This window comes from Canis lupus, chromosome 22 (genome assembly GCF_011100685.1).
Source record: "Canis lupus familiaris isolate Mischka breed German Shepherd chromosome 22, alternate assembly UU_Cfam_GSD_1.0, whole genome shotgun sequence".
NCBI classification, from domain to species: Eukaryota; Metazoa; Chordata; class Mammalia; order Carnivora; family Canidae; genus Canis; species Canis lupus.
In genome coordinates, this window is record NC_049243.1 from 34850601 (window position 1) to 34874600 (window position 24000).

The following is a 24000-nucleotide window of genomic DNA, read 5'->3' on the forward strand; positions in this document are numbered from 1 at the left end:
CCAAGTCCCATAGCCTAACTGGTTTATTTTCCAGATTCATATGGTAAAGATCAAATATATTAAGCAGGATGGGCAGCCCAGGTGGCTCAGCAGTTTAGTTCCAACTTCAGCCCAGGGCATGATCCTGGAGACCCAGGATCGAGTCCCACGTCAGGATCCCTGCATGGAGCCTTCTTCTCCCTCTGCCTGTCTCTGCCTCTCTCTCTCCCTCTCTGTGTCTCTCATGAATAAATAAATACAATCTTTAAAAAATATATATTAAGCAGGACATAATTTAGGGCATAAGTGACTGGGGGAATCGATGGCATGGATGCTTACATGACTACCATATAAAATTCTCCCTTTTGTATATTGAATGGAATACCTATGTTGAGGCTGTTCATTCTGAAAAGTCATCATGCAGTCTCAGCTGAAATATTGGTAGTCAAAGCTTAGGTAGGTTATCCTATAGAAGGCAGCTTGAAATTCACAGGTGTGAACCAAAACAAAACTATTAGAGGAGCATCATGTTCATCCTAGTAAAATGGCAAAATACCAAGTCTGAAGGCCTGGACATAAATGGCTTAAAGGGGTAATGAGTATTTTTGACCTTTGACTTAGCTTTCTGGTTATGTAATAGTTATGTTTATATATTTATGGCCTAGCTTTATGTTTATGTGTCTGCAAAAAATACCTAGAAGTTGGCAAGGGTGAAGCATCTTTTTTTTTTTTTTTTTTAACATTTTTTAAGTCAGAACCAGAGCATGGCATAAAATATAGGTGAACCTCATTATTAGCAGATCTAATACTTGCAAATCTGCCTGCTTACTATAATCTCTCTGAAACCCATGATTCGTTCTTAGTGCATTTTTAGTCATTTGTGGACATATTCATTATTGAAAAATTTGAGTCACCTGATGCTGTATTCCCAGGTAGGGAAAACAAGCTGATCCTCTGCCTTCTTAGTCAATCAGGGTTTAAATTAGGAAATAAATTGAACATTGAACATGTAAGAGCATTCTGATAGGATACCTATTGATTTTATCCATTTTTTAAAAACTTTTTTTTTCTTTTTTTTAAATTCAGCATTCTTGCTTCTTTTTTTTTTTATTTTTATTTATTTATGATAGTCACAGAGAGAGAGAGAGAGAGAGAGAGGCAGAGACACAGGCAGAGGGAGAAGCAGGCTCCATGCACCGGGAGCCCTGATGTGGGATTCGATCCCGGGTCTCCAGGATCGCGCCCTGGGCCAAAGGCAGGCGCCAAACCGCTGCGCCACCCAGGGATCCCCTAAAAACTTCTTTTTACCTGTAGAAAAGCAGCAAATTGGTACCAGAGACACTATTGAATAACATCCTAATTCTTTCATTTAAAAAAAAAAATCATTAAATACAACCATCTTAAAGGTCCTCTGAAATTGCACTCTTCTCATAGATGTAGAAATTAGGTGTCAGAGAATAATGTCTTAACCAGTCATAGAGCAGTACAAATGGATAAAAGACCCCAAGCTCATGTTTTTTTTTCCATGTTTTTTTTCTCCTTCCAAATAGAATAAGCTTTCTTTTCCTCCCACTTTATGTGTATTTTGAAAACAGACTAATTATAATAATAATTGCTATATACAGCAGTTATCTTGTTGCAGGCACTAACTGAAGTTGGAAATATTAACTAATTTTATATTGTTAACAACCCTATCATTAAGTACATTTCCCAGAGAAGTTAAATATCTCACCCGAAGTCACAGAGCTTATAAATAACAGAACCTAGACGTGAACAGGACCTCTGAGTGACCCTTTCTTACTTACTGGAAATAAGTTTGTGTATAATATATATATATATATATATATATATATATATATATTTTTTTTTTTTTTTTTTCCTTTAGGACACATACATTTAACATTTACATTTCAGTGTCAACGGTTTTTTATTATGTGTCTGGAAACTTCTGAAGTGAAAGGATTGTTTATTTTCCCAATTTTTCTGTCAAAAAAAAAAATAACAGGCTGAAAGAGAGGTTTTTGTTTTATTTTGAATCTTCTCTTTGACGACCTTTACGGATGGTCACAGACCCTCGGCTGAGCTCTGAGGCGGAGGGTCCCAGCGGCACCTACTCCATTTGCCTGATCTCATCCCCCTGCTGCTGAGGGACAACATGAGGAGACTCTGCCAGTTCACACCTTGGCCTCCAAAAAGGTGGGCTGAGAGAGACGAAGGAAAGAAACAGACCATTCTAGACTAGTCGGTGGCGGGAACGAGCACGGGAACTTACTTCGATGGCTTGTCTTTGCTGGGTAGGTCTTCTGAGCACCTTCCAGAATCCCAAAGGTCTATATAGAGGACCTAAGCCCGGTCGGCCACCTGCGCCTGCCGCGACACTTGGCCCTTCAAAGTGCTTTCCCGGTGGGGACACTAGGGGGCGGGGCCTATAGGCCAAGGCCCGGGCGAGGGGGAGGGGCAGTGGGGAGCTCCAAATCGCCCGGATGGAGCTTTACCCCGCCAACAGCCGCGTGTTCCTCAGGCCTCCTTCCAACGAGTCCCGTGGAGCCGTGACTGAAAGCACGGTCACGTCTGGAGTGGAGCCAAAGCAGAGCCGGCCTTCCCGGCAGCCTGAGGCAGCTAAGTAGGGCCGGGCCTGACGCGCTCCACGCAGGACTTCCCGTGTCCCTCTTGTCCCGATGGACGGTGAGACCCAGTCAGGTCTCCTCACAGACGAGTCAGCGGGAGAAGGCGGGCTGCCGCCGCGAAGACCGACAGCGCAGGCGGACGGGCTGAGGGCCGAGGCCTGGAAGGGAGCCGCGGCGGCGGCCCTTCCTGCTCGCGGCCCTGTCAGCCGCCCTCGCTGCCGCGCTGCCTCCGGGCCGAGGCGCCGCCTGGGTCAGTTTCCCGGCGTTTCTCCCCAAGGCGCTTTGCAGAGTTTCGGCGCCCTCCCGGATCTTGGGGTAGGTGGCTTTCGTCCTTAATCGCTCTCAGGTCAATTACACACAAAGAAATGTGGGCAGATTGGGAATTGATTAAAAGCTTATCAAAGAAGACATGTTTTAACAACCACAAAGGACTCAGGATTAAATAGACTGAGGTTGGAATTCCGACTTCAACAGTTGATGCTTTTAAGTATACTTCAGATGTATACTCCCATGTCTTGCTGACCTTTCCGTGAAGGGAAGATAATACATATTTATCTCGAACGTATGATTGAGGGAGAAAGAAATGATACAAAAAAATTCTGACCCATAAAAGTTTTTATTTTATTTTAAAGATTTTATTTATGCATCAGACACACACACAGAGAGAGAGAGAGAGGCAGAGACACAGGCAGAGGGAGAAGCAGGCTCCACGCAGGGAGCCCAATGTGGGACTCAATCCTGGGGCTCCAGGATCACACCCTGGGCAGGCACTAAACCGCTGAGCCATCCAGGGATCCCCCATAAAAATTTTAAAATAAAAAATAAAAACTAGCATTCCTCAGGGTTCTGAAAAAAAAATATATATATATATATATATAGTCCTGCATAGGTTAACTTAATTCCAGAGACTCAGGCACTGAGAGAATTATGCTTTAGAAAGACCTCTGATTTAGTGTGTGTACTTTAACACTTTAAATCGTTTGCTGTTTTCTTTATCCTCATTTTAGTCCTAACTACGGTAATTGAACTGCATTATGCCATGTTAAAAATGAATTTAAATTTGTTCCCAGTGCCTTACAAGCATAAAATAATATTCTATGTTTTCTAAATTATTCTAAATAACTACTTCAAGAATGTGTTTTCCCTTTCATGTTTTGTGGTTTTAAAAATAGGTGAAAGCAAACTTCAATTCAGCACATTCAGGATAATTGAAAGTAACAAGCCCGTTTAATCAATTTTTACCAGAAAGAGTGTAATGCATAGAAATAAAAATCAAACATGACTATTTACCTAGTGATATAAGGTTAGGTATATTATATTTTTGTTAAATGTAAATATGCAAGTAAACAGAACTACTATTACGTGTTATGCTTCTGAGAGTCCCGGCTGAAATCAATAGAAACATTATGAAAGTGTAAGTTAATTAAGATTATAAATTACCTTTCTGCAAAATTGAATTTTTTTTTCTATAATTACTCCCTCAAGTGTTTCTTTTCACTTTTATCTTGAAGGTGAGTTTACATTTTACAATAAGCAAAAATGGTAAAAAAAAAAAAATCCATTTCTGGAGGGGAATAAATTAGAGTTTGATATGTGTGTTTGTGAATGTGAGACAGAAAGAGAGGTGAGGATACACATACGTATGCAATTTACCTATTACATTATGATAGAAGTTCATTGCTTTGGGGCACCTACGTGGCTCAGTCCATTAAGGGTCAGCCTTTGTCCCAGTATCCTGGAATTGAACCCTACATTAGACTCCTTGCTCAATGGGAGCCTGATTCACCCTCTGCCTGCTGCTCCCCATGATTACACACTCTCTCTCAAATAAATAAAATCTTTTAAAAATGCATTGCTAAAATGTCTTTATTGTCTTATTAAATGAGGAAATGCCAGAATAAATATATTGGATATCCCTCCTACTAAAATATTGTCAGAAATGTTAGAATAAAATAAAATGAAATTCCTCTTTAAAATGTATGTAAGTGTAACATACATGCGGTAAATTACATGCATTGTATGTGGATACAAACTTGCTTTCACCACATAAATTAATAGACAATATAATTTATGCCTCAGAGCTCTTGTCATGTGTCAGTCATTGTCTAAAGTATCTTTTCCAAGGTAAGTACTGTCTTCACTTTTTAAAATATATTGCTAATTTTGCCTGGTTTTATAATTTATGTAATAAGTGAACCATAAAATATATATGAGTTTACGTTGGTTTTTTAAATTCATTATTGTTTGTGAGATCATTTATTACCGTTCCTGGTAGCTGAATCTCTTATTTACATTGTTGGATAGTATTTTTACAATCAATAAACTATATTTTTCTGTTTATATATAGTGAGAATTTGGATTTGTTTTAGTTTGGGACAATTGCATAAATTTGGTATGTATGTGTGTGAAACTCAGGTATACACTCAGGGTGGAAGTGCTCACCGTTAGTGTATGTTGAGCTTTAGTAGATGTGGAGAAAATATTTTCTGATGAATTTTTAACATTTTCCATTCTCAAAAGTACTATATAAGAGTTCTGGTTGCCTCATTTCTTTGTCAACATTTGGTATTCTTGGGCTTTATATTTTAGTTTTGGGCTTTATATTTTAGCCATGCAGAGCTGTAGTTGTGGTTGTTTTACATTTATTTGGCATTTCTATAATGAGCAATATCATTTAGCATCTTTCCATAAATAACTTTATTGCTTATTTGTATATCTTTTCCCCCCATTGGCTGTTTAAATATTTTGACCATTTATATAATGGGTTGGGTGATTGTTTTTTAATTTTTTACCCATTTATGAGTTCTTTATACTGGATATGAAAAACAACCCTTATTAGTTGTATGTTTTAAATATCATTATTCATTCTCTGACTTATTTTCTAACTCAAAGATTCCTTTTAATAAGAAGTTCCCAATATGAATGATATCCAATTGGTAAATCTTCTCCTTTAGGATTGTTGGGTTTGATTACCTGTTATAAAAACTTTTGCTTTCTCTATCCAAGGTGTGTGTGTGTGTGTGTCTATGTGTGCGTATAAAAATCATCTAAAAATTTATGTATGGTTTTATGTCTAATATCACACTTCATCTGGAGTTAATATTTCTGAATGCTGTTAGGTATTTGTTTCATTTTATATGTATGGATATACAATCAACCCAGTGCATTTGGAGAAGTCTTCTTCACGTGAGAATCTTTATAATAAAAGTCAGTATAGTAGACTGAATGATAGTCTTCCAAACAGTAATTATGCCCAAATCTCAGGAACCTGTGAATATTAATTTATATGAGAAAAAAAAGACCGAGGAGATAATTAAATTAATAACTTTGAGGTGAATAAATTATCCTGGATTATCTGAGTAATTACATCCTTAGAAGAGCAAGACAATAGAAGGTTGGATTCAGCATAATCAGAAGAATAGGAAGAGATAAGTGACACAGAGACAGAGATTGGAGTGATGTGACTATAGGCAAGGTATTGCCTACAGCCACCAGAGCAGGAAGATTCTACCCTATAGGCTCAGTAGGGACCATGGCCCTGCTGATACACACTGATTTCAGCACAGTAGTATAGATTTTGGAAGTTTATCCTCAGGAGGTATGAGACAATAAATTGCTGTCAGAGTTAAGCCACAAAGATTGTGATAATTTGCTGTAGCTGCCATAGGAACTAATATAGTAACCAACTTCTATCATTTTTTTCTTAATATTTAAGATTATCTTGGGATATTTAAATTCTGTAGCTATTCTGTTTCATAACTCTGGGACTTGTTTGTCTGTATGGCTGACTTCAGAAGCCCTACCTCATAGATCCTGTGTTTTATTTAATCTAGAAAATCCTTAGCTAGCAATATTGCTAAAGGTGTTATAGAAACATGATTTTTCCTTTCTAGCAAATATCATTAATCTGTTCACTCAAAGGAGGTATAATTGACAAGATGATTATACCCAATTTCCTTGCATCATCACCTATTAAAAAAAATTAAAAAATAGACTCTAAGCCAGTTACTTAAAATCTTCTTTCTCTACTTTCGATTCCAGATTTATAAATTTTTGTAAATCAGCATTGATTTTGTTAAGATATTTTTCTACATATCTTAAGATTATAATTTTTCTTTTGGTTATTGTGCTTAACTGTTCTTTCAAATATTAAACTAACCTGACATTCTTGAAAAAATATAATATGCTTGTGAATATTTTCGTATTTATGTACTTAAGATTTTAATGAGTGAAATTACCAGTTTTTATTTCAAATATTTATTTTGTCCCCTTCTTTTTTTATTATGATAAGCAGGTCTTAGTTTATAAAGCTTTGCAATGACCAACATCCGTCTGCCTTTGTTACTAATTTTTATTTTATGTTTGCTTTTAATTCTGTACATTTCTGCTTTCATATTGAATATCATAAAACTTTGTTATGCTTATACTGTGACTAAGCAAAAGGACTTACTGATATATACCTGAAGGGGTTGGAATTCTTATCTACACCATGAAACACGTAAAGTCCATTTTCCATCTGCTTTAATTGAATTTATTTTATTTTGGTGAGAACTTTTAACACAATGTCTATTTTCTCACCAAAATTTTAAGTGTACTATACAATACTGTTACCTATAGGTATGATATTGTGCAGTAGGTCTCTAGAACTTACTCATCTTGCATAACTAAAACTGTAGACTCATTGAATAGCAACTTCTCATTTCTGCCTCACCTTAGCTCCTAGTAACCACCATTCTATTTCTGCTTCTATTAATTTGACTCTTATTATATGAATGCCTCATATAAGTGCAATATTTGGCTTATTTCACTTAGCATAATGTCATTTAGGTTCATGTATGTTGTTGCATATGTCTGGATTTTTTTAAGGCTGATAAAAAATATTCAGAATAGTGTTTACTTATGGTAGGAAAGAGGACTAGTTGTACAGTTTAGAAGGAAAACAGAAGTAGAATTCTATTTCTTAAGCTGGGTGAATGGTACATCGTTTTATAATTCTATATGCCATATATATACCTTATTAGAGTATACAAATCAATATAATACATAGCTTATAATGAAAATTACAAAATAAATGATAGAAATCACTGACTTGATTATTTTAAGATACATGGAACAAATCTCCCACCTGAGAGTGGTAATAAAAAACCAACCAAACAAAAACTAGAAAATGTTTGATTAGAGTTATCTTAGAATTGCACAAGATGAGAAGATATTTGCAAATGACATATCAGATAAAGGGCTAGTTTCCAAGATCTATAAAGAACTTATTAAACTCAACACCAAAGAAACAAACAATCCAATCATGAAATGGGCAAAAGACATGAAGAGAAATCTCACAGAGGAAGACATAGACATGGCCAACACGCATATGAGAAAATGCTCTGCATCACTTGCCATCAGGGAAATACAAAGCAAAACCACAATGAGATACCACCTCACACCAGTGAGAATGGGGAAAATTAACAAGGCAGGAAACCACAAATGTTGGAGAGGATGCGGAGAAAAGGGAACCCTCATACACTGTTGGTGGGAATGTGAACTGGTGCAGCCACTCTGGAAAACTGTGTGGAGGTTCCTCAAAGAGTTAAAAATAGACCTGCCCTACGACCCAGCAATTGCACTGTTGGGGATTTACCCCAAAGATACAAATGCAATGAAACGCCGGGACACCTGCACCCCGATGTTTATAGCAGCAATGGCCAGGATAGCCAAACTGTGGAAGGAGCCTCGATGTCCAATGAAAGATGAATGGATAAAGAAGATGTGGTTTATGTATACAATGGAATATTACTCAGCTATTAGAAACGACAAATACCCACCATTTGCTTCAATACCCTCCAGATGGAACTGGAGGGTATTATGCTGAGTGAAGTAAGTCAGTCGGAGAAGGACAAACATTATATGTTCTCATTCATTTGGGGAATATAAATAATAGTGAAAGGGAATATAAGGGAAGGGAGAAGAAATGTGTGGGAAATATCAGAAAGGGAGACAGAACGTAAAGACTGCTAACTCTGGGAAACGAACTAGGGGTGGTAGAAGGGGAGGAGGGCGGGGGGTGGGAGTGAATGGGTGACGGGCACTGGGGGTTATTATGTATGTTAGTAAATTGAACACCAATAAAAAATAAATTGAAAAAAAAAGAATTGCACAAGATTGCACAGTATTAATGGGATAAAATTCAGAAGTTGGAAATACAAACATGCAAGTCAAGAATTTGGGGACAGTCTACACCTGGAAAGCATTATTAACATTAAGTAGCTTAATTTTAAAGAAATAAAATGAAATTATCATGTATAAAACAATAACAACAATAAATGAAGGCAAAGAAAAACTTTTATTTTTTTTTTATTTTTATTTTTTTTAATTTTTTTTTATTTATTTATGATAGTCACAGAGAGAGAGAGAGAGAGGCAGAGACACAGGCAGAGGGAGAAGCAGGCTCCATGCACCGAGAGCCCGATGTGGGATTCGATCCCGGGTCTCCAGGATCGCGCCCTGGGCCAAAGGCAGGCGCCAAACCGCTGCGCCACCCAGGGATCCCCAAAGAAAAACTTTTAAAGCTGAGAAAGAAAAATTATTTTTAAATATAATTGATGATTGACTTGTCATATAAAATACTAATCAGAAGACTATGGAATGCTATCTTCAATGAACCAGCTTAAAATAATTGCTAATTTAGAATTATGTAGCCAGTGAAAATACTGTTTAGTAATAAAGTTATAACAAAAATAATGTTCACACAGTGACAGAGAAATTATAATTGTTTCAATTTGAGACATTATACTTCATTGTTATACATAAGTTATACATTTATACATAATGTTAAACATTTACACAATGTGCATAAATGGAGGAGTTGTGTTTTGCAGTAATGTAAAAACTCTCAAATGTATGATTTTTTATTGTAGTTAAGCATCTGATTATTAATTTCCCTCCATAAACTCAAAATCAGTATAGATATAGAGACTGGCAAACTTTGTCGCTTATCATGTACAACAAAATTTAGTGGCCTGAAACAATATGAATCTATTATTTCTTACAATTATGTGGATCAACTGGATGGTTAAAGATAATTTAGCAGGGGAATTTGGCTCTCCATCATGTGATCTCACATTCTGCTTCAGCATAGACGAAACTTGGTTCTACTGAAGTGGCTGTGTTCTTCATAAGGAAGAGTTAGAGAAAATGTGCCAGGCCTCTTGAAGTCTAGGCTCAAGTCAGACACCGTGGCATTCATAGCACATTCGCTCAGGCAAAGCAGGATATTAGGATGGCTTAAATTCAGAGAAGAAAATTACCTGTACCATGTGATAGTACAAAAGGTAATTTTGCCTTGCAAAAGGTTGAGCATGAGGAGGAATGCAATCAGTATACCAGAAATTATTCTTACTTCCTGGCATTTTTGGCAAAGTAAAATGAAAGGCACTGCACAGTGTAGATCTCATATGTATGGAGGCTGAGAAAATTAACGCCATTCCACCTCAAGTTTAGCATTAGCACAAGTATAGCCATCTCAGGCCCCTGTGAATAAGAGCTGACCTTTACAGGAAAAACCGCAGAACACCCTTGACAGAGAGTCCCATATCAGAATGAGTACAGAGCTTAATGCCCTTGACAGAAAGTCCCATATCAGAATCAAAACAGAGCTCAGAACGCCCTTGACAGAGACAGAAAGTCCCGTATTGGAATGAAAACAGAGCTTAAGAAATTCCTCCACCCCTTCGGAAAATCCCCTAGACCAGTCCATAAAAACCCAGCTGTAACCCCCCTCAGGGTCCAAGTCCCTGCTCCGCTGTGTCGGGTATACTTGGACCCAAGCTCGGCTCCCTGGTGATTTTCTCGGATTCGTAATCTTGGGCACAACAATATGCTCATTTTTTAACAGTAAATATAGCTTTATTATATGATGCAACAGTAGATGCATAGCTTTAAAGGGACCGTTTAAGCCAAGGCAATCACTTTCCTATGTACGAACAATGATCAAAATGAAATTTGAAATTAGAAACACAGTATCATTTACATTACCAGCACTCACAATGAAATACCTAGTTTTAAATCTAATGACTACATATTATATAACTATGGTAGGTTTCCTTACCCTCTGATTTTCCCTTGGATTCAGCATGTTAAAAACCTCAACAGACTATTAGAAGACAGATGGAGAAATACATTACAGATATATACCCTTCTATGCTCTCTGCATTGCCATCATTCTAGCAATTACTCTTTGATTGATGTCACATAGTCACTTGTTTTGGGGGTCAGAAATCTGGTAACACCATTGATTTCCTCTTCAGGCCTATGGGTATAATGGCTTTTTACTGAGGCTACTACCAGAATGTTGCTTCAAATACTTGCTGTCCTTTAAACCTGTACACATCTCTTTAAATTCTCCCTTCATTAAATACTTGTCAAGTAAATCCTTAATTTAAATTAATCATTTTTATTGATAACTGTAATTGATAAACATTTTAAAGCAGTTATTTGAACATTACATTGACATATAAGAAACTTAAAAATCAGTTCATTTAAATCTGAGTACTTTCCTTAAATGTTGGGCTGACCTATGATTTTAATATAAAGACTAAATGTGATTCACTTGTCTTATTTTTCTATGTGTCTTTTTTGTTGTTGTTCTTTTAGGCTTTTTTAAGTAGAATGAAACACAAAATTTGGGGGTGTTTTTACTCCTAGAGAAAAATTGAAAATATTTTAATTTTTTCCTTTGCAAATGTAGGTGTAATTCTTTAGAACAAAAAAGGAAATCAGATATACCACAGACAACATGAAGTCTTGTTTTTATATAGGTCAAGCAGTGACAGAAGGCTAAAACCTGTTAAATTACAGTTAGCATACAATTTAATTCTAAATAGTTGAGGATTTCTCATAGTATTTATTTTCTTACTGAAAATGGCTAACATTGAATTGCTATTTAAAATTTGTGAGATATTCGGGATCCCTGGGTGGCGCAGCGGTTTGGCGCCTGCCTTTGGCCCAGGGCGCGATCCTGGAGACCCGGGATCGAATCCCACATCGGGCTCCCGGTGCATGGAGCCTGCTTCTCCCTCTGCCTATGTCTCTGCCTCTCTCTCTCTCTCTCTCTGTGACTATCATAAATAAATAAAAAATTTAAAAAAAATAAATAAATAAAAAATAAAAAAAAAATAAAATAAAATTTGTGAGATATTCAGATAAAGCCTGAATATTTTGACCTACAATAAAGGGATTGGAAGAAAACTTATTTTACAAAGCATCAAAAATTACTTTAGTAAAAAGATATAGCACCAAAAGGAACATAATATGTTTGCAGTTTCTATTTTTGCTCCATTGTGTAAACTTGTAACATTATTAATGCTTAGGCATTAATAGAGAAATTTTCTTTTCTTAGAGAAATTTCTTAGGGAAATTTTCTTTTCTCAATATAATAGTTGTGAAATAATAGAAATGTATTTGGACATACAATGAAAAAAATGTCTCAAAAGAGTAACATCAAAATAATTTGAATAAAATTTTTAGTGCCAATGAAAGTAATGACCAATTAATAAGATATTATTGAGTATAAGCTTGTAAAATTCGTGTTTATCACTGTAGCACCATAAAAGCTACTCCTATTTCCTTCTCATTGTATATGCACATGTTATTTTCATAGCAATTACAGAATATTAGCAACTTAGAGAAGTACAGATCCTAGGAATATCGTTCTTGATCAAATGCAATTAAACAATGTAGAAGTGATGATACTGGATGGATGAAACAAAACTGTAATGAGAACTATTCTACTAAACAATTAAAAGCCTGACTAGAAAAGTATAAAGGCTTATCTTGGAGAAGCTGTGGGAAAATAGGTACTTCCCTGAATTACTTCTGGGGTTGTTACTTGATACAATCCTTAATGAAGGAAATTTGCTAATATGTAGTAGGAAATATATATGTTTACCATTGAAAGTCCCACTTTTAGGACATTATTCTGAAAATACACATCCAACAGTCCATTAACTGATAAGCAGTAGTTACTCATTGGACCATTATTTATGGTTATGAAATATATAAACCTGTATTCCATGCATAATTAATTGAATAAACCATGCTTCTGACAGACAAGTAATTTTAAAAAACATTGACAGTAATCTCTATTAACTGACATTATTTCCATAATGTTTTGCTAACTGAAAATAGAAAGTACAAAAAAGTATGTATAGTAGGGTATAGTTTGTATAAGAAAAATAAAATAACATGTGAATATATCTCCCTATTTTTTCCCCTAAAAGTAGCAGAAAAAGAATAATGCAGAAAGAAATGAGAATGAGTACCTACGGAGGGGTAGATGGATATATTAGGTTATTAATGTTAATATTTTTATTTTCTTTTTTCTTAATGGCTTTTACTTCTTTATAGTTTGGCTGAATCTACTGACAGAAATAGAGTAGGGCTATAGAATAAACATAGGGTTCATATAGCATTACATGGGCAGCCCGGGTGGCTCAAGTTTAGTGCCGCTTTCAGCCTAGGGCGTGATCCGGAGACCAGGAATCGAGTCCCACATTGGGTTCCCTGCATGGAGCCTACTTCTTCCTCTGCCTGTGTCTCTGCGCCGCACTCTCTCTCTCTCTGTCTCTGTGTGTGTGTGTGTGTGTGTGTCTCATGAGTAAATAAATAAAATATTTTTTTTAAATAGCATTACATGACTGGGCCTTATATAATTTTGAAATAGGACACTGAAATATCTGGGTTAAAAAGTGAAAGGGAAAGGTTTTTGTCTAATCCTCATATAATGACTCTTGATTCAAAATTAGTAATTTGGTGAAATGTGATTCTCTTTGAAGCAATTCAATATTATTTTGCTGTATGTTCAGCAAGTTTTCAGAAACACTTCAAATACTTCATGACTGATTATACACTTACCATTCTATTTTGAGATGTTGATAATCAGGGAAAAGAGAAAAGGTTAAAATTTATCAGTGACAAATACAAAAAAGTGCATAGCTGTAAAACTCTTGTAATAAAAAATATTAAAGTACAACTGTTACTTTGCATATTAATACATCTTAGAAAACATTCTCCTGAAGATGAACAGCAGGAATGTGAGTCTAATCTCAAGATATTCAACTTTTGTATAACTCCAAATGGTGCAAAATACCTAATTTGATAAGAGTCTTAATGAAATGTTATAAAAAGAAATTAACTTTGTAAAGTCAATTTCTTACTTAGAGAAATGCACAAATGTATTATGAGTTTCAGTAGACTGTATTAATATAAGTTTCCTATGTAGCTTTTTCCTTCATAGAGACAGAATGAAAGATTTCTCTTTTAAGGACTTTAAATAATTACTTCAAATCTCCTATTTTTTTTTCTCAAATAGAATTGAGATATGTCCACTAATTAATGTATAATTAGTACTGCCAGAATACCAATTTTACACATATTCTGGATTTTACCTATTTGTTTTCACCTTTCCTGGTACTTCCATCATTGTATTTCATGTTGTTTGTATTATACAGAATGAATGTAAGTGGTACTTCAAACTTGAACATTGAATGAAACTTTTTATTTTTATTTTATTTTATTTTTTTAAATATTTTATTTATTTATTCATGAGACACACACACACACAGAGAGAGAGAGAGGCAGAGACACAGGCAGAGGGAGAAGCAGGCTCCATGTAGGGAGCCCGATGTGGGACTCAAACCCGGGACTCCAGGATCACACCCTGAGCGGAAGGCAGATGCTCAACCACTGAGCCACCCAGGAATCCCCCTGAATGAAACTTTTTAGCATAGATAGCTGGTCTAGATTCTTTAGCCTTAATAGGATTTTTTTTTAAGTAGACTAGGTTAGAGTTTGTATTATTCATATATCTGATTTATCTCTTCTCATCAGGTTATTTAGAGCATCACCCTATAAGTATCTAAGTTGAAAAAAACAATAGCAAAAAAAAAAAAAAGAAGAAGAAGCAAGTCCTTTTAAATCTGGTCAGTAACTTTTACTTTATTTATGTTTCCACATGATACTCTGAATAAATAACTTAAAATTTTATCTGATTTATTTTTAAATATATGTATTCATACCTTTCAATGATGTATCTAAATTATTCTTGTATTTATTTTTATTCTATGTTATGTAGCTTTAAAGAGATTCAAAAGGTATTGGAGATGTAACGTTATTTTAAGAAACCTATCTTTTATTTTTTTTAAAAAGATTTGTTTATTTGAAAGAGAATGAAAAAAAGAGAACATGAGCAGGGGGAGGGGCAGAGGGAGAAGCACATTCCACGCTGAGTGGGGAGCCTGATGGGCCTGGATACAGGGCTCCATTCTGGGACCTGAGGACCATGACCTGAGCTGAAGACAGACACGTAACCAACTGAGCCACCCAAGAAAGCTCTCTTAAAAACAGATTGTATTAGTAAGTATAATGACTAGAATTGTGATATTTAGGCATATAGAAGTAAGAAACTAAAGATTATCTCCAACAAAGAAATGAAAATATGCCAAGTAATTCAACAGACCCAAATAGTAGACACAGAGCCAGGAGAAAATTTAACAGGAAATCATATGTCAGTCAGGGCAGTGTTGCACTTATGAAGTGTCATAAAAAAAAAAAAATCCCCTTATTTGGCTGACTACACCTTCTTCCACCCTGAAAATATTTGTTTTCTAAACTCAGACCATTAGGAATTTTGCTATTTGAAATGATATCAGTAGGGTATAATTCCACTTTAAGCTGGAGGATCTAAGTCACTTTGACACAGAGAAGCACTTCAATTTATAACCCAGGTGCAAAGCTTTAGATAAAAGTTTTCTGGATATGCCTTCCCATATTTTTCCTTAACTTTGTAGTTTCCCAAGAAAACACATCTTGGGTTCACTTTGCAATACAGGCCAGATGGTGACTTTCTACACAGGCTTTGCTGTGAGTCCTGCCTCATTTAAATTTTATCTAAACTTCACCCTTTCCTAAAAACCAGTTATTATATTTTCTCCAAATTTTTGTGAAGTAACTCTTGGTTCATCTGGTTTGAAATCTCCCACTTTGAAATAGACCAATATACTTTACATTTTTAGGCTAAAAATTTGTTCCTGATAGTTTTAGTTTAATCAGGCTAGGACAGAAGTAAGCTATTAATAAAAATGGGCAAAAGAGCTTTTGGTAGCTTCCAATGTGATAAACCTTAGGTGAGTGACATAGTAGAGAAATACTAATAAGAATGCATAACACTAGTAATTTAGAAATTTGAAATATTTTAATTAAATGAGAAAATCTATTTTTGGCCTTGAATAAAATGGCATTTATAATATAGATCAGGAAATATGAAGTGATATGAATTAGAAATGGGAATATAGGATAACCTAGTATAAAATTTTGTACTCTGTGAAACTTTCACAAAACAAGTATATTCTGGATTAATACCCAGTGTGTTTATATAACTTAAGAATAGTGCATTGTATATATATATATATATATATACACACACACACACACATATATATATACACATCTTACAAGTTATATTCTATGTATCAAGCTTGTTGTCTTTTTCTTGCTTGTCTTTTATATTGTTTCATATAACATATATATTTTAGAACTAAAAGATGATAAATGAAGCTTCCCAAAGTATGTTTTTGTTAGTAGTTTCTTTTTTAAAAAAATATTTATTTATTATGAGAGACACAGAGAAAGAGGTAGAGACATAGGCAGAGGGAGAAGTAGGTTCCATCCAGGGAGCCTGATGTGGGTCTTGATCCCAGTACTCCAGGATCATGCCCTGGGCCAAAGGCAGATGCTCAACTGCTGAGCCACCCAGGTGTCCTGTGTTAGTAGTTTCAAAAGTACTCTTAATTTTATATGTTCACCTGGCAAAACAGAGACAATGTAAAAATAATGTTGGCCCCAAAATGGGCAGCTCTGGAAGAGGCAGTAATTGTAGATCTCTCTTTCTTTCTTTCTTTCTTTCTTTCTTTCTTTCTTTCTTTCTTTCTTTCTTTCTTTCTTTCTTTCTTTCTTTCTTTCTTTCTTTCTTTCTTTTATCTCTTTCTTGCACTTACTCTTCTCTATATTAGTAATTATTAGTATTTGATAGTTGCTTTTTAGTAAAACATGTTGCATGCCGTCTGTGTTTCATAATTCCAGGAAATGAATGGGCCCATGGCCAATGATTTATATATCTTGATTTGATATTGTGGAATCAAACTGTATATGATCAGAGAGCTGTTTTTGGTAAATGTGTGAGTCTGTACAGGCTATATGGAGGACTTGGAGGGGGATACTGATTTCAGTGATCAATGTGGCTTAATAGAGAAGAAAGTGCATGTAAAGAGTTGAGAAAAATAAATTACAAGTGTGCTATAAGATATTCAGAATAAAAATGCAGAGGGAGAGAGAACAGAGCCTAGGGCACTTAGATTCATTCCCACTCTGAAACCATGGATTCTTATTGGGTGTTGTGGAAACTCAAACTGTATTTTTTTTTAGAGAACTCCAGGGAATCTTTTTTTTTTTTTTTTTTTTATTCAAGTAAAATTTTAATGTCTTCAGTCAATACAACTGAAAATGTAGTGTTTTTTTTTTTTTTTTGGTTTTGTTTTGTTTTTTGTTTTTTTTTTATTCAAGTAAAATTTTAATGTCTTCAGAACTCCAGGGAATCTTTATACACTGTCCCAGGTTGGGAGCTAGGCAGGAAAATTTTCAGAAGATACATATATCTAGTTCTGTGTATGGAGAATTGCAACATGTATTGGAAGATTTAAACTATACTTTCAAAAGTACTTTCTTTTTCTTATTTTTGTACTTTGGTTTTATTTAAAAATTCTGACATAAATATATACATTAATTAAGCAGAGAAAAGATATGCTCTAAGTAGAGAGGAAAACTTAAAGCTGTGGCCACATAACTGTATGGAAGTCAAAGTGTAATAACTGTAGGCTATACTGGAAAGTATCTTTGCCCAGTGGTATCAATGTTTTAATGACGGCCTTTAGGTTTGTTTGTTTTTTTTTTTTTAAGATTTTATTTATTATTCATGAGAGACACACAGGGAGAAAGAGGCAGAGACACAAGTAGAGGAAGAAGCAGGCTCCACGCAGGGAGCCCGACGTGAGACTCGATCCTGGGTCTCCAGGATCACGCCCTGGGCTGAAGGCGGCGCTAAACCGCTGAGCCACCTGGGCTGCCCAGGGGCCTTCAGTTTTTATATAAAGTGAGTTGGGGAAACATTGTAAATCCGTTTTTGAGTGAAAGAGAGGTCTGTATTTATATATTAGGTGAGCTTTAATGCTGTATTGAATGACCTTTATAGGAGCAAGAGTAGTACATGAGTGAGGAATTGCTTCTGGCTTGAACCAGAAAGGCAGCAACACATTGAGCTAATAGCATTCTGAGTACAATTTGGAAATGGAGGTAGTAAGGTTTCAGGTAGATTGGATAAGTCATGAGAGAAAAAGGTCATGGATGCTAATGACTCTAAATGTGTATTTCCACATTACACATTTTATCTGAACTTAGATTCACATTTTTTACTATATATGCTCAAGTAAAAACATTTAAAAAATGAAAATGATGATGTTATTTATGGATAAAAGTACAAAGGCAAAGAAACGTTTTTGAAAAATATCAAACTGATTACTGGTTCAATTTGTGGTGGAGAGGACGAAGAAAAGAAAATTATATTCTTTACTATTTTAATATTTAAAAGTTTTTATTGCATTATTAAAATGAAGAATAGAACACTGCTAGTTTCCTCATTTAGAGAGTATCAGTGCAAACATTCTATTATTTAAAGTATCTATTTATATCTATGTCTATTTAAAAATCTATGTTCAACTATATTAAACATGCTAAGATACCCACCACGTTATTTAAAATATTCATAAATGTTCTTTGGTTTTCACTAATATACTTTGTGGAAGTATTTTAATTAGATTAATTTTGCTGTAAATGAATAACATTGATCAAAAATGGTATTTTCATTCTAGCAAAATTATATATGCATTTATGATTTTTATTTGTAGATTTTGAGACAAATTGAATATCAACATTTCATAGAGTTTCAACAACTGAGATCATGCCACTAACCTCACCTTTAAGAGAATATTTACTTATTTCTTGCAGTTATAATTTTACCTTAGCAAAAATAAAAATAATTTTTTTCTGGTCTGTGATAAAGAATGAGCTGTAATGTAGACCAATATAGCAAGACACTCATGTAATTCTCTGAAGAGGTCATTGATTTAGCTTGTCTCTTTGGATTAAATATAATTAAAGGTTTCAAGAAACCCTTAATTCGGGGATCCTCAGAAGTAGAAAACTGTGTCCACACTAGTTTCTGTATGTTTCAAATGAGAAAATACCTAACCAGAATTGTTTGCAAGATCATATCATAAGACAGTGGAGTATAAAATAGAAGTATTGAGTGCCTTAGACATATATGCTTACATAGTCTGGCAGTGTCTTTTCATACTCTGACTGGATGCATTAAGCAGCTTGTATTAATCAGGTTTCTCCCAGGAGTCTGAATCAATAAGGATAGATATATACAATTGGTTCTTGGTTCATATAATTATAGAGGCTGAGAATTTCTGAAATCTGCCATCTGCAAGCTGGAGACTCAGGAAAGATAGTGGTGTAATCCAGTCTGAATCCAAAGGCCTGAGACCCAGGGGGAATTGATGGTGTAAATCCTATGGTAGGGCAGAAGAAGACCTATATCCTGGTTCAAGCAGGAAGGCAGGAAGACAAAGGGGCGATTTCTTCCTTTATCTTTTGTTCTATTCAGGGGCTCAAGGATTGAATGATGCCCATTCACACTGGGGAGTGTAATCTACTTTATTAAGTTCACTGATTGAAATGCTAATCTCAATGGAATCAACTTCACAGACCCAGAAATTATGTTTAATCTGGACACCCTGTGGCTCAGGCATATTGACACATAATATTCGCCATCCCATAGCCATACATTCTTTTTCTGTATAGTTGAAAGTAAAGCAGACTTGAATAGAAGGCAAGTGATCTGAAGTTGTCTTTTGGTGAGATCAACTGGATCACTGTCATTGACCAAAACTACTGGAAACCATATAAAAATGGAGGAGTTTCAGGATAGGCCAGAAGAGAAGGGATGATGTAAGTATGATGAAATATTGGCTAGAGTAGAATGAAACAATGCAAGCTTAGAATTTATGTCCCTTCCAGTGCTATGATAAAAATGGATTGCTGGATCTATCAACTAAAAGAGAAGAGGTGAGAAAATACTAATCTGATAAGGTTTCCTTTGAATTAAATGAAAAAAAGAAACAAAACCAGCTTATATAATTAACTTTAATATAGGTGCAAAAACAACTATATGGGGGGGGGAATGTCTTAAAATAGAAATTGATTATCATTAAAAATAATAGGGGTGTGTGTGTGATTATGTATATCTGTACAGGTATAAAGATAGATATTTCACATCAGAGCATATAATCGGTAAAGTTTTATTAAACATGTTTACATACATATTCTCTGAATCCTTTGTTGACTATTTGTTATATAAAGCTCTTAAATCTAGCTAGAGTATGCATTGTTATTAGATATAATCTATGCATCTTATTCACTTTTTGCAATTATCTTCTTATATCACTACTGCTTATTGAATAATCAATACAGTTCTCACTTATTCTAGATGTTTATTTGTAATTCTATTTTAAATTGTTTATTCTGGTTCATTTTTTCTGTTATTTTTCTCATGCAGAAAATCCAGTGATTTGAAGGTGTATAATTATCATTCATTTTAATGTTGTCACTCATATATTCTCTATTTTCTTGGATTTAACTTCATAGATAAGATTCAAAACTAGTTTTCAAGTTACTATCTAAGAATTTAGGACTGTAAGTCGAATTATAATCGTGCAATGAACTCAAGAACATTGAAGTCTATGTTAGATCTTATACACAACTACATATGTTTTATTATTTTTACAAGACTTCCTTTTCTGTTTCTCATTTATTCCTCCACATTTTTTTATTGAAAAAATTCTGTATAGAAATTTTTATGATAGACATTATGCTAGGCTCTGAGCACACAATGTTGAGCAGATATAGTTCAGGTTCTGATGCGATTCCAGTCTAGGGAGAAAGGTATAATCACACTAAATTACTAATTGAAGTATAATTACAAACTGTGATGATGTAAAGAAAAGGAATAAAGTTCTATAAGCGTATATAACAAAGACTCTTACCTATACTGGTGAATAAGGAACAGCTTCATTAAGAAACTGATGATCCCTAAGACCTAAAGAAAGATTAAAAATAGATTAGTTGAAGGAGGGAAAGGTGTTTTTAAGGTGTGTGTCCTGTGGTCCTGTGCAAGAAATGATGGGATTAAAAAGCAGAGAAAAAGGTCAATATGAGGCAACTGATTGCTATTTATACATAGATGTAGCTCAGGCATATATCACAAAAGGCTTTGTACCCATTGTGAGTGGAAATGATTGTCAGCTAAGTCTAAGAGTAATCTGTTCAGATTTGCATTTTGAGAGCATCACTTAATATATAGTGCAAAGAACATATTAGGAAAAAAAAAAAAAACAGGTGATACAGAGAGACCAGTTTATGGTTATTGCAATTGTCCAAACAAATGCATTGGTAACTTGGATTAATAATACTTATATTTTTTGTAATAAATAACTTTTTGATATATCAGCAATTTTGTTGCATAAACTCATATTCTGTACTATTTAATATAATATTTTTCATATTATTATTTTCCTACTGTTTTAACATTTTCAGAGTTTGAATTATCAAATATATTAGTATCATTAACTATTTCCTTATAGTGAAGTTTTTTCCAATATGAGGTATGTTTTAAGTTTTCAAAAATAAACATTAAAACTTTAATTTTATTTAAGTTTTAAAACTAATTTTTAAAAGTTTGAATATAGTTGACACACAATGCTACCTCAGTTTCAGGTGTATAACATAGTGTTTCAACATCTCTGTACCCTATAGATACTTACCAAGATACTTACCTTCTGTAACCATACAGTACAATATTTGATTTATAGAAAAATTGTGGACATAGTACAGAGATTACTCATATATCTCACACTCAGCTTCCTCTAACCGTATCTGTCACAATGAATATACCCATATCAATATTCTTTATATTTCTTTAGTTTTTAACTAATGTCCTTCTTATGTTGCAGAATTGTATTAAGATAAGAACACCATATTTCTAATTCTAAATCCTGGTTTCTTAGACTTTACCCTGTGGCAGCTTCACAGATTTTTCTTTTCCTGATGACCTTTAAAGTCCTATTTTGTAGAATGTTCCCCTGCTGAGATTTCAGTAATGTTTTTCTCATGATTAGACTAGGGTTGTGGGATTTTTGGAGGAAGACCACAGAGGTAAAGTATCATTCTTAATGCATCATATCATGAGTACATACTATCAACATAACTGTATCACTGTTGATGTTAACCCTTCTCACTTGTCTGAGGTAGGGTTTACCAAGTTTCCCTACTTTAGAGTTCATTATTATGCTCCAACTTTTCAAAGGAGGCATATCTACATAAATTAATTGGAATTATTTTGCACAAGACAATTGTCCATAGTCCCCAAGGTATTTGTTTTCTAGATATTTATTAATATCAGTGTGGAAAAGTTACATTCATTTCCTAGGACTGCTGTCATAAATTCCCACAGACTTGCCATCTTAAAATAATAGAAATGTATTCTCTCAAAGTTCCGAGGCCACAAGTTTAAAACCAAAGTGTGGGCACACCCACAGTAGCTCTGATACCTTTAGGGAAGGATCCTTTCTTGCTTTTCCACCTTTGGTGGCTCCTAACATTCCTTTGTACTTCTTGGCTTGAAGTTGTATCATTCCAGTCTCTGCCTTCTTTTTTTACATCACCCTCTCTTTGTCTCTGTGTGTCTCTTCATAATCTTTCTTTTTCTTAGAAGTATAGACACCAGCCATTGGAAATAGGACCCATCATCTTGAAAAAAAAAAAAAAAAAAAAGGAACTAGAACTCCTCCTAAATCCAGGATGATTTCATCTTGAGATCTTAACTACTTAAATCTGTGAGACTTTATTTTCAAATAAGGTTACATTTATGGGTACTAGTGTTTAGAACTTGAATATACCTTTTAAAGGACATAATTCACTGTACTCATAGACAAACATTTTGTAATTGGGTTATAATATAATGCTAGTTTATTTATTCTATGGCTCAAATTGTTCCAGCTTTGGAAATTGAGAGCTCTTTCAGCTATGTCACTTTGACCTAACCTCATTAGTATGGGGCTTTTTTCCAGCAGTATCTGGATTTCTGACAGTATAAGATGGTCCAGGCTAAAATTGTGTATTCCTCTAGTCCTAGAATCAAACATTTCTTCAAGGAATTCTGGTTTATTTTACTGGAGAATGGTTTTGGGAATCAAGACATGCTAGGTGTGCTGTTGTTGCTTCTGGGTCCTTTCTGATAAGGATGCAGGAGATTATATGTGTGCATACTAACCTTTGTATAAACACATAACTGTAATTATTTCTGTATATAAACATCAGTGTATATATTATACTGAAAATGAATTTATACTAATGTCTCCAAGTCTGTTGTAATACCATATGGATCATTCTAGCTGTCTCACTTTGCTTACCTGTAACATCCCACTCAAACAGTGGAAAAACCTGGGTCCCACCATCTGCCATCAATTTACTTAATCTTTCAGTTCTAGTAATATACGTGCTTGTGGCTTTAGAAATTTTAACTTATACCCAGTTTTAAGTATTTTAAAGTCATATTGTTAAGAAGATAGTCTTCTAGAGAGCTTCTTCATCTAAAAGGCATGGATACACCAACTAAACAATTAGCAGTGCCATGAAAATTTGCTAAAATACCACACCCATGTCATTTTCATCACCACTACCACTATCACCACCAGGGACTAAAACAGAACTTAGATTACCCCATACCTGGCTTCCATATTAATATCACTCAATCAAGAGAAGATTCAGACCCATTAATTCATGGCAGATAAACTACATAAAATATAACTATCAATGTTCAGAGCCTTGCCAATTTCTAGCGTACGGCTAATTGCATTTTATTGTCATACCTAATTTGCCAATTACCACCATGTTCCAGAAATCTTTATCAATAATAAGCTCTTAGTACCTGCATACTAATCCCTATGTATTTCTGTATATTCCTTCTTCTTATCTAAACACCTACATCTCTTGAACTTCTAGCACTTTTGTTTTATGCCCTCTGAAACTGACATACTATCAGAGAAAGAGCCTCCAATAGTCCTAACAGCTTGTGTAAGTTTTTCTTTTTCTGACTTGAATTAGTAAAGCTAGACCCTCCTTAGGAGACGTGACCTCTCTTGAACAACTCCCATATAACCTCATACTCAGG

At 34.7% G+C, this 24000-nt stretch overlaps 2 long non-coding RNA genes across 12 annotated transcripts in view; one reads left to right on the forward strand and one right to left on the reverse strand.

The window, feature by feature from the left end:
- LOC111091669 overlaps nucleotides 1–2772 on the reverse strand; it is a 355249-nt gene extending 352477 nt beyond the window's left edge. For 10 of the 11 annotated variants that reach the window (XR_005376441.1, XR_005376438.1, XR_005376439.1 and 7 more), the window contains exon 1: nucleotides 2252–2772. This is a non-coding gene — a long non-coding RNA (uncharacterized LOC111091669). The remainder of the gene's footprint in view (nucleotides 1–2251) is intronic. The other variant, XR_005376442.1, reaches the window with a different exon arrangement.
- Nucleotides 2449–14576, forward strand: LOC111091670. Its single transcript, XR_005376433.1, has 2 exons — nucleotides 2449–2921; nucleotides 14487–14576. It is a non-coding gene; the product is annotated as an uncharacterized LOC111091670 (long non-coding RNA).
- Nucleotides 14577–24000: the final 9424 nt, after the last annotated feature.